Source organism: Seriola dumerili, unplaced genomic scaffold, assembly GCF_002260705.1.
Source record: "Seriola dumerili isolate Sdu_G_001 unplaced genomic scaffold, Sdu_1.0 BDQW01000052.1, whole genome shotgun sequence".
In the NCBI taxonomy this organism is placed as follows: Eukaryota; Metazoa; Chordata; class Actinopteri; order Carangiformes; family Carangidae; genus Seriola; species Seriola dumerili.
In genome coordinates this window covers 12,096,399-12,113,763 of record NW_019174307.1, presented here as the reverse complement: position 1 = coordinate 12,113,763, position 17,365 = coordinate 12,096,399, and positions in this window count along the sequence as shown.

The following is a 17,365-nucleotide window of genomic DNA, read 5'->3' as shown; positions in this document are numbered from 1 at the left end:
GTAGAGCGGTGAATGACTCAGACTCAGTTCAAAAACTGAGGTTGGTTCGCTAATCATTAGCAAAGTAGTGTAGAAAACATTCAGCTGCAGCTTCTCATTTTAGCCAGTGCTTAGTGTCGCTTTCGGTGGATAAGATGACAAACGTTGCTGGTGGTATGTCATATCAGCTAATTAATGTTAATTCTGTCAGTAACTTGAGGATAAGCCTAAACTAAACTTGGCTGTTGTCAGTTTGTGTGCTCTCTGCACACCGCTGTCAGTACTTGTCAAACATAGTATGTGAGGGAAGAACCTCAATTCTGTAACACCACTGTAAAACCACAAATTAAGTGAGTGTCCTTAGTACCAACAACAGAGACACCTTTGTAGTGGGTCGCGTCACATCACAGTTGGGGATGGTATTCTCCAAACTTTCATATCGTATTAATAATTTAAGCTTGTAGACATTTACATTTTTGAACCACAACCTTCAGTATTCAACATTTAAGTAACCTAAATTCATTATGGGTTCAGACTATGGTATGGCAGATTATCAATATTTAAGGACTTGGATCGGGATTGGCCAAAAAGAATTGATCGGGACATCGAAACTTGTGGATTCCTGTCATGGTGGCACCCCAATAACCACCAGATCTCAAGCTGAGGAATGAGGCCTTATGGGTGATTTTGTTTAGCAAAAAGTTGGTGTGAGAGAAGTTAGATAAAGCCATGGAAAAGGACTTTTCCAGTGGTTTTGGCAAACCATCAGACCCCCAGGAAAGGGGGGCAGGGCTTTGCCCAGGCTCAGCAAGACCAGTTGACCTCAACCAGGCATATTTTTGGACAGTGGAAGAAACAACTTAAGGAAGTCATGAATTCAAGCGCCTTTAGGGTCACATGATTGCCCTTGATGCAAAGAAGGAACCAGTGGCTGTTTTTCAGTATACATATCACAAATGCTCAACTTTCCACATGAAAATTATTCCAGTGGGCATCTTTTTACTCATACCGGAAGGGTTAATATGAGTTTTCCCATCAACTCTAGATACTTTGTGGACTTAGAGAAGGCTTTATATGGGATTTACATAGCACTATATCCATCTGTCCATCTGTCCTCTGAGGTGTATTGTAGGACTACAGGGTTTTGGGGTCTGTTTTTCAAGTCAGGAACTCAGGGAAGGAGGTCAGGAACTCCCTTTTTTGTGGGTGTTATATTTTCCGCAGTGTACAAGTACACGCTGATCCTCAAATGTCAGCGTGACATAAGTTTCACCATCAAATGGTCTATGCGAGGCTCTTTTGAACGTCCGTGTACCCTCCAATTTTTTGTGTTTGTGTGGTCACTATGCTACAGGGCACCAGCTATGCATGCATTCCTCCAGTTGGACTCAAAGCAGACTAAAAATACGTATAATAAGAAACACCTGTCTGTGGTGTCTGCCACTATCTCTGTGTGGGTAAGGGGTTTCTATTGAGTCCTTAAGCTCAGTCAAGTTTGTGTCTTTTCACCTATTCTCTTGAATCTCGTGATTTTCATGGACAGAATATCGTGCTGCACCCAAGGAGTGAAGAGTGTCCAGTTTTGTGACCTCAGAATTAGATCTTAGCTTTTTGCGGATGATGTTGTTGTTTGTCTATGACCAACTGCTTCATTTAGCAAACCACCCCCGCCAAATCTGAAGCTATTTTGTCAAAGCATTTTGTAAACAGTGGATTGCCCCCATATGAGTTGGGAGTCATTTGCTGGCCAAAGTAAAGTTTTCAAGATTATGCGGTCCTGTTCCCGTGTAAGCATGAGATAGAGTTACAAACTGACAGGCAGTGCAGTGTTGGCAGAGATTCAGGTATTGTACCTGATAGTCGTGGTTAAAAGGGGGCTAAGCTTTAAGGCATTACTCTTCATTTGCTACTCGATCTACATTCTAGCTATGGAACTCATAAACTCTTGGCAGTGACAGAAAGAATGAGATCCTGAATAGCAGGGGTCAAAATCCTTCTCCTTCACATGGTCTGTAGGCTCACTGTTTGGGAAAGGCTGAGGAGTTTGGACATCTGGGTCAGACCCAGAACACTACAGAGATTACAAAATTCCACCTGGTTTAGAAATACCTATGGGATTCCTCAGAAGGAGCTGGAGGATATAGCTAGGGAGAAGGAAATCTAGGCTGAAAATGGATTAATGAGTGGATGGTTTATAGATGTTTATATTTGGGATTAGCAACTAATGGTCAATTATTTTTGTATGTATTCATGGTGATAAAATTGTGCATTCATAGCATCAGACAATTATTTGGTCAACTCTAGAAACTTTGGAAAAAATGGAAGTTCATACATCAAAATCGACAGCACAGGGATAGTTGTATTTACAATTTAAAGAATTAGCACTTGACTGTCCTCAATGTCCACTGGAAGCATGAGCACACCTGAACATCATGGCTCACAGTGAGCTTTTATATCTGGGGTCTTTACATGCTGGGTTGATTTAAAAAAAAAAAAAAAAAAAAAAAAAAAAAAAAAGTGGCCCTGGACATACCTACTGTAGGTGAGCTACCACAGAGGTGATTTGAGTTATTTGGCAGGTGTTTATATGTCTGTCTGTCTGTTTTTGTCACAGCAAAAGCATTACGACTGTGCTTAATACAGTCACAAAACTTTACAGGTGAGTAGTTGAGATGAAAATGAAGGCTGAGTTAGAAGATGGCCATGCTCCAACCCATGATCACTGAATACTAATGTAATAATGTAGTAATGACCATTGAGTACTCATGGGTCAGAACATCAACATATTGACAAGCGTCGTGGAGGATGTGGTCCCATGCGGTTTCTATTTTTGTCATTGTCAACAAATTCCATGAAAAGACCAAAACCATCTGTGTGTTAATCCATCCTTCATTATGTTTGGACATGCTGAAGACATAACCATTACAAAAAAAAACTGTTTACAAATATACAGTACACTCTCATTTTAGCAAAGGCTAAATCATTTGAATAAAACAGCTGGGCACTGTAGTTGTAAACAAACGTTACTCAAACAGGAATAATACTATTTTTGTTGATTATGAGGACAAAGTAGTTAATACTCAGAATGAAATTTTACTGTAGACAAATAATAGGTATTGATATTGGTGCTTTTGTCATTAAAGTTAAATATATGAAAAGGCTTTTGTTGACAGGTCTCATTAAGACTGTTATTGACATGTAATATTCATGTTATCCTACAGTATGTATTGCTCAAATGAGTTTTATTTACCTATGTCTCATTGGTGTGTCTCATAATCCATGAACATCCTCTTCATTCCTCCAGAATGCCTTTTTGTTATATGCTTCTTTTGTTTGAATGGAGATCGCCAGCCACACATAGTGGAAGTGAAGTCACAAGTGACCTGAAAGCCCAATTATAAAGTCTGCAATCTGCATTGTTCTTGGAGCGAAAAAGAATCAATGTGCTGAAGGCATATCCCCATCAGAAGACCTAATGATGTCTTTCTGGACCACAGCCTTGCACACTGCATAGTAATCTTCTGCTAATTAGGTTTATAATGCCTAGGCAGGCCTCCGCATCAGCACAATTCCAGGGAGGACAGTGAAGTTATTTATTTATCTCGCTGTGGCTCATTGTTATGGTGGTTATAATTAAAGCAATATTATTTAGATAGGAAAGGGGTTTATTGGAATTAGCGCATTGCAAGTGTGTACACTTCAACTGTGTTTTCAATCATGAGGTCACATTAATTCAAATGGTTTTTTCCATTAGTGAGGGAAATGAAAAGAAAGACATCCTCTTACTATAGTTGATCTTTTCAACCCTTTCTTAAATCTTCAGAAATGTGAAGAGCCATCAAAGATAAGCAGCTAGAGTGATTCACACATGGCTCATTCTGCTCATGTTGAAGAATCAGCACTCATAAAGCCTTTGAGGTCTATTCACTCTTGTGGCCATATTAAGATATTTCAGTGATTCAGATACATTCCTGTCTTTAATGGAAATATAGGGAATTGAATACATTATGGATGTTTACAGAGATTATTTCCACCATCGTTTTTTTCTATTCATTATTTTGTCTTTAAAGCATCAAAAAATATTTTGTGTGAATAACTCATCAAAAAACAAACAAAGAAAACAAACCCCCAAAGATTAAATAATGATATGATGTGAGAACTCAAAACATTTTACATCTTATAATCAGCTAATGTTTTGTATTTTAATTGGATAAATTACTTGAACAACTTAATGAATATGATGATCATTGTTAAAAAAAAAATTAAATAAGAAAAAGCAGGGGAGAGAGGGTTGAACTTAACTGAGTGAGGAATTAGTGATCATACTTCTCCTTTACACACAGGGTCACCTTTGACCTCATGGGATTACTTCAGCTGGATTTTAGAGATGCTTGAAAAAAAACTAACCCAAAAAAAAAAAATAAACCTGTGCACTCCAAATAAAAAGTGCTGTTTAGCACCTTTAAGGGTTGTTAAGCTTGTCCCAGGAGAACTGGGATACTGCAGGTGCACTGCAGGAACTTTTTTCACAGTCAGTGAATGGGTTTATCATCCGCTCAATGCGTATAGATTAAATTACACTGTCAATACTGATATAATTAAATATTTTTAATTTATAAATATAAATATGTTTTCTTTTTTATACTTTTTTAGTAATTTTCATAGTATATATTTTGCACCCAAGCGTGCTTTATAATCAAAACACACATGGAAATCTTACCTTCTACAATATGGGGCCTTTAAGTTTTCTGATGACTGTTTCCCCACCTTGTTCACCTCTATTGTTGATAAGCATTGTGATGGATTTACCAAATGGGTTAGAAAGAATGGGTTGGTCAGTAATATTAATTTATAAATAAAAACAATTAATTCCATGAAGAGAAAATGTATTACTTTGTCATTGTAGTAAAACATATTTCAACTAGACATGCACCAATCAATCGGCTGGCAATCGGAAAAGGACGGTTTTCAGCATTCACACTTATGTGCCACAAGATGGTTCATGGAACACACACAACAGCACAGACACAGCTACATATACACACTACATGCTGTCGCCGTGGAAGTTCTTCACTGTGAGTGAAAACGACAAAAAGTTCCCTATAAGGCCAAAGTTATGCACCCTGGAGGAGCAACCAAAAAAACACTCATAACAACAGAAATCAATCAGCAGACATCCTGCTGAACATGTCCAATTTCAAGAAGCTTGCAAAGGCAGAGGAGGTCAAACTACAGCTACCTCACTGAACTGCAGCTGCAGCTTGCACTCGTGTGTCCACACCACCAGTGTTGATGCTGTGCCTTGGATAATGGCTATCAATAATAATCATCATCAATCGCTGATGAGTGGTCAGAAAAATTGAGGTTTATAACTCTTCACCAGAAAGCAGTCACGTGATTGCTTTCTGGGAGAGAGAGAGCGCTCTTCCCTCAATTGTTTAATAGTTAATAGTCAATGTTGAATTGTGAATATGTAAGAGAATTTTCCATTTAAGAAAAGTTACAAAATATTTGTATAGCGGTCAATTATAATTCTTAAAAAGGAAATCGGAATCTGCCAAAATTGGAATTGGCCAAGAAAATTGCAATCGGTGCATCTCTTAATCAACATAATTCCATTCATCTACATTAAATAGTAATATAAGCAAAAATAAGTAGCCCTCATAGTTCCATTTTTAAGGTCCAAAATGATACAGACAAAAACCATCAACGATCTTAACTGCTCTTTACTTTAGAATGTGTATTTATTTTTTTCTGACTGGCACATAGAAATAATGGTCCAGCAGCTTATTAAATATTTCTATTGCCCTACCATTGTTTTGTTTTTGTCACCCTCAAATAATAGCAAAATTGTGTACTCAATTGCAAGTATGTGACAGTATATGTCATTTTAATCCACTGGTGTAAGAGATTGAAGCACATATAATATTTTAGCCCTGTCTGTAAGGCAAGTTTGACACAAGTATCATGTAGGTCTCTTTTTTCCTGATATACTGTACATATTGCAGAAGTTTTTTTAAAATATTTTATCATCCACTTTGGATAAAGTTATGACTCAGAAGTAGCTTGTGTGTGTTAGCACCGATTGCACATGTTCACCAGGTTGTCAGAAATTTTGTCAGAAAGTTTCTCGTGTTTACTTTCACTTTCTGTCCTGCTTGTTATACAACTCCTCGTGTTCAGGTGTTAAGATTAACTGCTTCTCAGATGCCACATCACTTTAAATTGAGTTTTTGAAAGAATATCGAAAATAATTGTCACCAAATGTTGTAATATTGTCACTGAGCTAAAAGTTATTCATATTTTCTAAAGCTTAAGGTTTGTTTGCATCAGTAAGATGCAAAGTCATTCTACATGTGTTTATACCTGTGATTTATATGGTGTGGAGCTTTAATTTATTTAATTAGAAACTTTTAAATAATTTACATTTGATATATGACATGATTTAATCAACTTGTGATGTTAGAATATACTGTGCAAAGGGGAACAGTTTGTTTACTTGCATGAAGAAATTGATTTAATTTAATTGTAGTTTTAAAATTATTCTGCAATAAAGAGCCTGCAAATAATAAATTCACCTTACCCTTGTTACTATCATATTATAAGTTGCATTAAGTAACACTAGGCAACTGAAAGACAAAAAATTAATCCACCATTATATAACTAACCCTAACCCTAACCCTTACCCAAACCCTTAGAATGAAGTTCTTTTGGCTAAACCAATAGCAAACAACTGCCTAATTACACATCAAACAGAAACAGAGCAGCAGGGGCATCCCATTGGAAACCCCTGTCTTGTTACCTGTCAAATATCAAATCCAGCATTGTCTGGTGTGGTCGACCAACTCCTGAGATAAATATCTGGGTCTCTTCCCTTTGATAGATGTTGAACTTTCTTCACCAGCCATCTATATACTTTTGCTCTTTGTGCCGGACTTAAAAAGTGGTAAAAACAGTTGGCTTAATGCAAACAGGTGAACTGGCAGTGCTACAATTATGAGCTGAAAGTCTTTGAAAGCTGGCCTTTAGTCAGTAGTTTAACCATATGAAACTGAGTTATATTCATATATTCTTTTGAGGAGTTTGTGTTATAATGTTAATAAAAAAAGTAGCATTTATATATAATCATAGTATCCAAAATATAGACAGTTTTTGTTACTGTTTGCAAAAGTTACAGGTGTAAACAAACCGTAAGCAATGTCAGTAAACTTATGATTGGGTGTTGTTTTTTATCAATTTTTTTGGGCTGCTCTTCTGTTTATGTTTGGATAGCTGGTGGTGCTGTTACTATAAAGAATATGACTGCATGCAGCTTAATTAACCACAGATTTCAGTGTAGTTATCAGACTTTAGAGCAGGTAGACGCAGAACAGTCCCAGAAACTCTGAATGTTATTGAATTGCTTAGGCAGTGCACAAATTATATTGTGACAGTAAGACAGACAGAGAGCAGGAAGAGAAAGGAGAGACAGTAACCACATAAATGAGAACAATTGTAACTTTTTTATCCATCAGATCAGATATGTGTACACAAGTTGTAAATTGTAGTGGCGACTGCATCCTGATCATACAAGCAAACTTTATACGTCATATGTAACTTAATACATAAAATAAAGGCATTATACTTCATTATACATCATCAGTTAAATTAATCTTATGACCGTTAAAAACATTGTTCAGAAACTTTTCCAAAGGCCGCCCAGAAAATATAATCGAATCTTACCATGTTGGAACTGGTTTGGCTCTTTTGTGTTGCTCGAGTGTCTGATAGGCAACAACTGAATTCCAGCTTCTTTTGCAGTTTGTGCATAAAATGGAGTAAAACACATTATACTTCGAAGTGGTTCAGTTTTATCTGTGTAATAGTACTGGTAATTTCACTCACGGAAGTCTAAACTTTCTTTTTATGGCTTGGAACTTACTGTAGGTCTTTGTCTTTTTCTCCAAGAGGTTAGTAGCTGTCCACCTTTTTCTGGCAGACTGTTAACTGACAAGCTTCGAGCATTTGGCAAGATGTTATCCAGCAGCAGAGCTCATCTACAGCTCTGACAGCCCACAGCACCTGCCAAAGGATCTTCTTACCTTCACTATCTGCTGTGAGTGAGCAATGCTCAACGCTGAGGGAACTGTTTCAATCGCCCTCATGCTGGAATTTTTCAGCTTGTTCCTGTGTTTCCTTTCTCTTTGATTGGACAGAAGAAGCCGAGGAGATACTTTCATGGATAATGAGACACTGGACAGAGGTTTTATTTGTTTCCAGAGCTAAGGTCTCCATTGGTCTGTTGGCAGATAGGCTAACTCTAGAACAGCAAACACACTGTCATTATCTTGCTTTTCTAATCATTAAGTACAGACTGCTACATTAGATAACAGCATTGTCTTTCTGCTGTGGAGAATAAGCAGAACATAAAGACTTTCCTCTGCATTGCTAGGTTTTATCCTCATTTTTTTTTGACTGATGCAATCTGGACACAGCTGAGGAGGTAGATGAGAAGAATTTAATTTGCTCTCCTTTCTACTTCAGTGCCTGCAAACTTAAGGTCTTATGTCTAATGCAGTCGTGACCATGATAGATAAGCCTGCATAAGTCGACAAAGCCAGCTTCAATGCATCTGAGATTAGCACATCTTCTCTATCTGGAACTTTGGCAGCAACAGGGACGACCCTGGCCTCGGTGACAGGACAGCTGGACATAAAAGTCTTTGAGAACCCAGGCAGTTCCTCACAAGAGCATGTGCCATAATTAGAGCCATAATGGCATCTGAATGCAGTGCAGGTTAATGAAACTCTGTCTCTGCGAGGGAACCAGGGGCTTTTGGGTAAAGAAAACAGCAGGGTTCTGCCAGGAGCCCGATGATAGCAATTTGCAGAGTGAGTTATGTCCTATAACCTCGAAGCAGCGAGTACTTTGAGCATGTTTTGTTCTTAAATGGGGTATAGTTTTCCATTTCCCATCCATTAATATGCATAGAACAGCTAATGAGGCTGAACCAACTAAGATAATAAGATTCTGAGGCTGCAGCACCACTGACTGCATTAATGGTGTATGACTTTGTGGTGAGGCATTTGTCTCCGGATGCCTTTGGACATAAGAACAAAATAGAAACCTAAGGAAACTGTGTGTTAAATGGCACATGGATACAGTTAGGTTTTTATCTGCATTTTGCAGTTATTGCCCTGTTGAAACGCTTCAGAAGAGAGGGCCTTTATCCATTGAGACTAAGGAGTATTAAAAGACTAATTTAATTAGTTAATTTTTTACTTAAATTTTAATTTGTACATTGCTCATGATCTGTATAAGCTGTTATCATCAATTAAAGATGGGTTCTCTTATGTATTGTGAAATGTGACATTTGAAATCTTGAAAGCATCATTTTGTAGCTTCAAAATTACATCTCCCCCTTTCATCTGAATATATGGTTATAAAATTATGTAGGTTTTGTGTCAAAAAGTTGTATTTACCACTACTTAACACTTTGAAGAAGAATCTCTCATTTTATATAATACAGAATGACCTTGTCAGTGTCAGTATACATTTACTGTAGAAAGTGGAAATAAAACATTGATTTCTGTCTCCTCAGTTTAACACCTTGTAGTTGAGCCTGCACTCGAGCGACCGGTGAGGTTGTCTGGAGTTGTATTGGCAGATTTTGGGATGTTATTAAACATAACTATAAATATAAAGAAGTGTAACGTCCTCTAGGAGGGAAAACCTATGATTTTTGCCCTCTTCCTGTCAGCAGTTTTCTGCAGCGGTGTATAAGTGTTGTCTCCTCTCAGTAAATAATGTGTCCTCATTCAGTCACAGTGAAGAGAAAGAGCATTTGACTACAATGGGCTATTATTGGCTATAATAGGGATGAAGCAGACTCTCAGGAGAGACTGGGAGACTTGTGAACTGGAAATGTCTGCTGTTCATCACAGCATTTTACAGCCAACGTTTTCTCTGCAAGAGCAGCATCACTGCCCCAGGATAACTTACACTGATGCCTCACTTCATTTACACAGTGCACTTTTGCTTCTGCTTGAACAGAAATTGCTGTTAGGTGTTGGAAAAACTAGACAACTAGACCACTAGACAAGCCCCCCATATAGATCCATATATACTACTGAACAGAAATCCCTCCATGCCCCCAAATTTCAAGCATCCATCTTTGTGAATGAAGATCCTCATCACTCTCTCACACTGACTGGACCTTCCTCCTCTCCCTCTTTTTGTACAACTTAACCTAGGAACTGTCGCCCTGGTTGCTCATCTCTCTTTTTCTTTTCTAGTATACCACCCAGTGGGTTAGCATCACTCACTTATCAACCCTCTTTCTTTCATCACTGAGGACTCTCCCTTTTTTTTTTTTATTTACCAGACTTTCTCACTTAGAGTGACCATAATACTACCCACCATTGCGCCCTCTTTAGCCATCTCATCCCTTCCTTGCCGTTTGAAGGACCCCCCCCCCCCCCCCCCCCCCCCCCTCCTTTCCAGAACCTGCTCTCTCTCTCTCTCCTCCCTCCCCCCATACTGACCCTCCTCTCTCCACCCCCCCTGGCTGGACCCCTCTCTCTGGTGCGGGGCCTGGCTGTCAGGCCCTCTCCTGTGAGTGCGGCTGCTGTGATTTCCTCTGGGCCATCAGGTGGGCTGCTGCTAACTAGCCAAGCCTGAGACAGGGTGACCTCAAGCCTCAACATGATGGGTCTGAATCAACAATGTGTTCGCCTAAACAGGGAGGGAGAGACCAAACAACTTAGAGGGCTGCCTGCCAGCAAGTAAACCAACAACGCTGCATCTTAAAGTTATCTACCTGTGGAAATCTTACAGTGCAAGTAAGCATTTAATTCTTTTCCCTAAAAGTGCCTATTGGGTCTAACTCATGGCTTTTTAATCTATACTAAGCTGTTTTCGCTTGGGTGTGTTTGCTGCAGTGTTTGTCGCAGTGGTGCCTCACAGTAGGTGTATTGTAAATCAACTGGGTGCTGTGTGAACTGTCATTATAGTGATCATTAACACTCGTGATATCATCAGCGCATGGCAGATACTTAATTATCGGATCCCTTCTTCTGTTTCAGAGGCCCTGATGTATTTTTCTTTTTCAGAACAATTTCTGATGTCTGCAAAATCCATATAAGCCTGTCTGATTAGAACAAGCTCAGTTTAATGAGTTTTTCCTGTGCCACCATTTCAGATGGATCTCATTAAGGGTAATCATACTGTAGTCTGAGTTCTAAGGAGGACTTTATACACAAGCCAAGGCTATGTAAATTGATTTTCCCTCTCAGTATTGAGTATTTAAGCGGTGAGATTCTGTTGGTCAGAAGAAAAATGTCATTCTACTAATCAGATATAAAGACTGATCAAGTAAATGTTTCTGTCAAACTCCACTGTGCTTTGACTATATAGAGCATTTGCCAGCATTTCAGTGATAATCAAATTTAATGATGGCATTACTGAATAGCTGAGGATTGCTGCAAATGCTCTTTTCTCTCCTGGGTCTTCCTCTGCTCCTCAAAATGTTTCAAACTTTTTCTCTTCCACAATTCCCTTGAGCTAGCCTCCCATCATATCTGAAATGTGCTTACAGCAGTGGCCGTCTTTTGCTTGAGAGCTCTTTGCCTTATGCTTCCATCAGAGGAGACTGAGTCTCACAGATGCACTGCTTAACAATGCCATCCCCTGCTCCCATCAGAGGGGGGAAGGTTGCGGAGCTGCGCCCCGCAGAATAAGGGGGGCAGGTCCCCTGTGATTGGCGAGAGCTGAACATCGATGCCAGCTTCCATCTGTCATGATAGCCTATCTCTGAACCTTCAATCTGTCAAAAGCTTGCTGCCTAGCTGAAGGCTCCAGGAGATTTGGCGTGCTAAACAGATTTGACAACAGGCATTATCACTGTGAGGGGCCCAGCGAAAATCGCCATCAACGTGTTAATTGTGGCTGTAGATGTAAACTGTCACTTCTCATCTCATTTAACACTTGCTTTGCCAATTTTTTCTCACCTCGTTTCCTCGCTGTGGAAAACATATGGAAATGTTAAGGCTGACACTCTAATCCTTGAATAACAACATCAGCTTTATGACTTTCACTTGTAGTTCATTCTTAGAGGTGATAAGGCCTCAGAACTAAGCAGTGTTTTTGCCCTTGGTGTAGTTGAAAAGTCAACACAGACACTTCTACTGCCTGTTCAAAGACATGCAGTCTGAATACAACTGTGATGCGCAATTTAATTTGAAAAATTGCTGCAGTATAACTGAGCAAACATTGTTGACATTAAAGTATCAAGTATTGCTGTTCAGGTCTCAGGTGTGAAGTAACATGTAACTTCAAGTTACCTGTAAAGCCCATTCACCTTTTTCACAGATTATGACTGAAACTGTGTGTAACACTTACAATTTTACAGTTTGAAGACACATTCAATATTTATCACAGTCTGTCAATTTCAAAATAAAACAAAATGAAATGTTATATTTTCTTTGATTTAATGGTGCCCCCGCTAAAAGTAAGGTTTAAGCTGTTAATGAAAGTCTAAATTCTCATTTCTCTCACGAATTTGTTGTCGTCTTTTTGTTGCTATTTTTTTCCCTAACAGAATGTCAAGCCTCCTTCCTATTATCACTAATTGATTATCCTCTATCAAAGCACCTTATTATTTGTGAGTTGTAGCGATCAGCCCTATTATTTGTGGGCTTTCCCCTGACAGGCCTTTAATGGTGATGGTTGGTTTAACCCCCAGGCCTTGCTAATAGGATTTAGCAGCAGGTGACTGGTAACACAGACACACACACCCCTCTAACCCATTCACCCCCAGGAATATCAGACCCTCCCACTGCCTGCTCACAGAAAAAAGGCACACACACAAACACTGCACTAATTCAGCCTCGTCATTCCCTCGGAGCTGAATGTATTTGGATATACTGTGGTAAGGCAGGACTGTGGTGTCAGTCCTGGCTCCCCCCCTTTGTTTTGATTCTGTGGAGTCAGGATGAATGCAGCAACGCAGTCATATGCAAAAGCCAATGCAAATAGAGCCGAGGCAGACACGGCGCCATCTTGGAGATGACAGACGATGGCCAGACGAAAAGGCCACGGCCCCCATACTCTGTTTGTTTCATGTCAGTGATGTCATTAGAAGGCACAAGGTTTGCAGTGTTTTATGATGTAGATTTTAATGTATGGAAGTAATTCATAGATTAGACTGCAAATTGATTTTTACCCTAAGAGAATAAAACTGATAAAATAACTAACTGTTATCAGGGATTAATCAGCATATTTTACCAGTGTCATTAGCTGGAGACCATCAGTGGTAGTGGGCTTGTCGAAAGGGTTTCCCCTGTGTATATGGCTAACAGGGCTGTCAGAACTGCTAGTTTATCCAGGTGAGGCCTCTGTGTCATTATAGTGCCCCTGTCCATCAAGATCAGAGCCGCTAACCGAGGCAGGGCCATTCTCTCAGCTTTTATCACTTTATTTGGTGTCCATCCTTCCACTGTCTGCAGACACCAGCAGAGGCAATCCATTTCTACCCCGACACTGATGGGAAGGAGGAGCGCAGGAAGCCTGGGTGGTGGCGACGTTGGCTGAGGGGGAAAGTAACATGAGGAGAACAGGACCATGAGGAGCAGGGAGGGGATGGGTTTGTTATCCTGGTAATTAAGGACAGAGTGGCTTCCATGCCGGGTGTGCGGACAGGATGTGGCAAATTACTGGAGTCTTTGTGAGGAAAAGCTGCTCCCTCTCTGCTCTGTCCATTCTCAGGGGACCTCATCATCTTCTCTAACAGTCAGGATGGGATTTTGTACCCTCTATTCCCTCACCCTCTCCTTCCCTCTTTCTGTCTCTCCGTTCATTTCTTTTCACTTCCCTCTGTCACCTTCCTGATGAAATGCATCTCAAAGTCTAAAGTAACATTGCAGCTTTATAACTGTAGATGAGTATGCTTATGGTGGACATTTTGAGTGCAATAGAAAACTTTCAGAAGCTATAGGTCTTTTTCCCCTAAAACATGTTTTCATGATTAAATATGCTTTCATATTTACCTACTTAGAAAATTTTCAATTAGCCAATTTTTCTAAGATCATTGGACTGATTTTGATAATTAACTGTGTGTGTGTTTCACAAGGTAATTCCCCTGACATGCAGAGAAAGATAGAGAAACAGACAGACCGTAAATGGTAATTTATGTGCACATTTCACTTCTATGAGATGTCACAAGCGACAGCCCACCAAACACCACTGAGACCAGAAGAAAAGTGTTTTGTTACTGTGGCATCGCTGCATAATTTCTGGAAAAGAGGATATCATGCCTTGTTTTCTGTTGCATGGACATTTTTTCTCTGGGATCCTTAAGTCGTGGTACTCAGGTGGAGCTAGAGAAAATGTTGGCCCTCACAACGACACACGGTAGCAGCAGCAGCAGCCGCATGGCAAGACAGCAAGAGAACACTCTGGGGTTTAAAAGTACCCAAAGCATCCTGGGTAATTAGCCATTACGGCGCTGTCACAGAGGGTTCTGCAGTCAATACAGAGATAATTTGGGCAATGGTGAATGACAGTGCTGTCCAGGCTTTTGGGATGATCAAGGACAGATCCAGCTGCACCAGGCATCTGTCAGGCCCATGAATCACTCCTCCAGCCAGCAGCTGGGTGAGTGGAGCAGAGAGAATCGCTGGAGAGGCATGTGCAGACACACAAATAAACATGTTCCCCCTCTCTCCCCTTGCCACACCGGGAAATGGCTATTAAAGGTCTGCCGTTACAGAGCACCGAGTGGAAAAGGCTTGTTACCTTCAGTGGCAAATGAATGACATTGGGAATAAGGTGAGGAATAAAAGTCAGACCAAGGGGACATTTCTCACAGTTATTTCGGCTGCGTAGCTAAAACCAAAGAATTCAGCTGGCATGCAAAATTATATCATTCAGGTTTTAAAAAAGAATATTATAACTAATGAGTTTTACACAGAAATAACTAGATTTCATATCTTGATGCAAAAATCTAGAGACTGCTCTCAGTGACTTACCTACAGACAGTTGAAAACAGTTCGTGTATTTTGATTCCAGTAGATTTTATATTTTAAGTACAATGGCAGTCACGTCCAACGACTAACACTAACAGTGAGCTGAGAAGATTGTGGTAGAAAGCAGCAGAACAGGGCTTGTGTGTCATACTGCATACACAACATTCCTCCTCTTTAAAGTGGTCCCATCCAAGTGTATGTCAGGCCTGATCCAACCATTTTTGTACCCAATATGTCAGCTAGTGTGGGTAGATGATTACTGACATTTTTAATTTTCATACCTGGAAGTGTAGTATTGTCTCTTACAGCATCCCAGGTGATACTGCAAAATATAATTTTGCCTATAGATAAATAAATAAAAAGAAACACTGGTGCATACATAAAATTCTATTTGACTGTTTTCACCATACTGTTGTGAGCTGCACAAAACTGATGGTTTGTGCAACAAAATTATAATTCAGATGTTTTTATGTTGGATTCTTCAGACCACCATGAAATTTTGTATTTAATCAAAATGGAAAATCTTTTATCATTGTTGTGGGATGAAAATATATGTATGTGTCACATATATACAATATACATATATATATATACAATGGGGCTTTATTACCTGGAAATGGGAAAAATGAGTTGATACTTAGTCAAACCACTTTCATGGTATCACTATAGCGTTTAAACAACTACAATCAACTTGACCATAACAAAACCTTGTTCCTGTTGATATCATATTTTTTTACATTTATTTTTATATACAAATACTTTAATACTTATTTTGTTTTTATAGGACAGAACATAGAGTGTAATTCTAAGCACAAAAACAACAAACATATCATTATTTTTTTTATGAAGTTGTGCCTCAACCTTGAAATCTTTTCAGCTGTGTACATGCTACATACTGTTCATGTCAGTTGTGTGCCACTGCCTTTTGAAACACCATGTCCCTTGTGCCAACTGCAAATATTTACCTCCACTTAAATTTACAGAGTAAAGTCTATTTGGATTGAATTTATAAATTCTTGCAATTCATTTCTATGACCCAATTTTATTGTGGCATCATTCTATTAGGGATTAGTTCCCTCAGTACAGTACTGTCCATTCCTACATGTATTAGTTGTACTAGTTGAAAACATCTTCAATCAGTGATTGCTTACCCATAACTACTCATTATAAAGATGTTCCCCACCTGTAATATAGTCATGGTTTATTTTAAGTCACTTACATTGGGCCTGACATCCAGAATAATAACATAACAAGCCCCTATTACAGCAACTTATATCTTATAATTGTCTCATAAAATGATTGTGTTATATTCACTGTTGTAGGTACAGTCTGGCTTACTTTTTATATTATCTACTATATTTGTGAGAGTAGTTTGGCTTTTCATCATTTTGCAGTTTCATTGCATCATCTTGTACCTGTTATGGCCAAATAATAAAAAGCTGTGACAGTTGTAGTGGTGTGATCCAAAACCGGGGATTATGTTTGAAATATTTGGGACAAACAGGTATTCTCTGAAGTAGGGTGCAGTCGTGGACTGTATCTACTTAGATATCAAAAGAGCTATAATTAGGGTTTTTAGGGCTCTTATACACTTTGATTCTATATTAGTGGGAAAGATCATTTGCTGTATACAAGGTTTGCTTCTCTCCGAGATATAGGTCCTAACTCGCTGCAGTGTATTTAATCATAACTGTAGAGGCTCTGCCCTGGGACTGGAGCTTCTTCTTCTTATCATACTTTAATCAATATCGCTCTCACTATGTTAACACAAAGCAGTCCTCTCAACACTGAAGAGGTGTAGTGTCCTGTGCTACGGCTGATGAGTCTCTGGAAATATACATGGAAATGAAATATGATTTTGCGACCTGTGCAAATGCTGTATTATTTCACTTGTGTGTAATTTTTCAGATTTAGATGAGCCAGTTCTCAGTATGTATTTAAACAATAAGCCTTTCTATATTCATCTTATTGATTCACAGCATGTCTTTAATTTCACCTCTGATGATTGCCACAGTATATAGTGTGATTGCATAAAAGAAAGCAACAACCTATTATAGAAAGGGAAGCGGATTTAAAGTAAGTCACCTTCCTCCAACATAATCACTACCATTCATCTAAGAATGGAATTAACTTCATGATAGACAGTGAAAGTACCTATCCATCTCTGATACAGTGAATTCAAAGGTGCACTGACAGTCAATTAAAAATGAAAGATAATCTGCTCCTTGCTTTTAGTGGAATCCTTATATTCAGGTTCACATATGCACTATAAATACTTGCCATGATTTTACATCAGTTTTGCCATTTATCTGTCTTTTTTTATTTTTTCCAAAGTGGAAAACCATAACATCTGAATGTTTACCTGTTTTAGCAGGGCTGCTAGC